The sequence below is a fragment of the Porites lutea genome, chromosome 8 (genome assembly GCF_958299795.1).
Source record: "Porites lutea chromosome 8, jaPorLute2.1, whole genome shotgun sequence".
Classification (NCBI taxonomy): domain Eukaryota; kingdom Metazoa; phylum Cnidaria; class Anthozoa; order Scleractinia; family Poritidae; genus Porites; species Porites lutea.
In genome coordinates, this window is record NC_133208.1 from 27,896,058 (window position 1) to 27,896,924 (window position 867).

General features: G+C 39.3%; 1 protein-coding gene across 1 annotated transcript in view; it reads left to right on the plus strand.

Annotated features, from left to right (window-relative positions):
• The first annotated feature begins 252 nt into the window (after positions 1-252).
• The window catches only part of LOC140946995 (uncharacterized), a 10,292-nt gene continuing 9,677 nt past the window's right edge, over positions 253-867 (plus strand). Inside the window, exon 1 of the mRNA XM_073396078.1 lies at positions 253-346. The gene's annotated coding sequence lies outside the window, so the exon portion shown is untranslated. The remainder of the gene's footprint in view (positions 347-867) is intronic.

Below are 867 nucleotides of genomic sequence, written 5' to 3' on the forward strand. Positions count from 1 at the left end.
TCGTGAAAACAAATATGTTCCTTGGATCAGTCAATCACAATAGATTTGAATATCGAGCATGAGTCTGTGGGTCGGCGAATTGTCGCGGCCTGGTGCGCGCGGCAGTTATTAGCTTTCAGGTTCAACAGGTTTTGACAATCGTTAGACGTTCGCCGGAGGCCTCGACTGGTGTTAATAGGACCGTATTGCTAAGTAGCGATTGGTAGCTACTTGTGACCGGAAATGTATATTTGCATAAATTACTTCGGGAGGGTTTGATCAGTAGTCATTCCAAGTGGGCGCGATACTCTCAGAGAGAAAGTGTTCTACTGACCTAACTTGGCTGGACAAAACTGGCATCGCTCAGGTGACTTGAAACGTCTACGTTACTTTCTAAACTGATTTTCGTTAGCCTTATTGTAGCATGTTATTTTTGAATTTAATTCGCTTTTGTTTTCATCACAAAGATATTTTTTACTCAGATTGTAGCAGCTGAATTATGTAATTGGAAATCTTTGTACCCCTAAAAATACACCAATAATTTGTTTCCGTACCAATAGCAAGTTCTTAAAAGGTGCAAATAGAGTGCGGTCCTGGCTTACTTTCCTCTATCCGATGGAAAAATATTCAGTTCAGTTATACCGTCAGATAAATTATTATAGTGCGGCGTTTAAATCAACAGTTGGCAAAAATTATTTTAAAGACTGAACACCTAAATCCAGGATGAATATGTGCCTTTTCCGGCCAAGCTGAAGGAAAAAAAAACTAGCGAAGAGACCTGCAACACTATAATTTTCATCGCTCAGGGAATTAATATATATATTTTTTCATTTTAACTGGCTTGGGCTTCTGAATCGTGCAAGGGTTACATAACCAATTTGGTTCAGG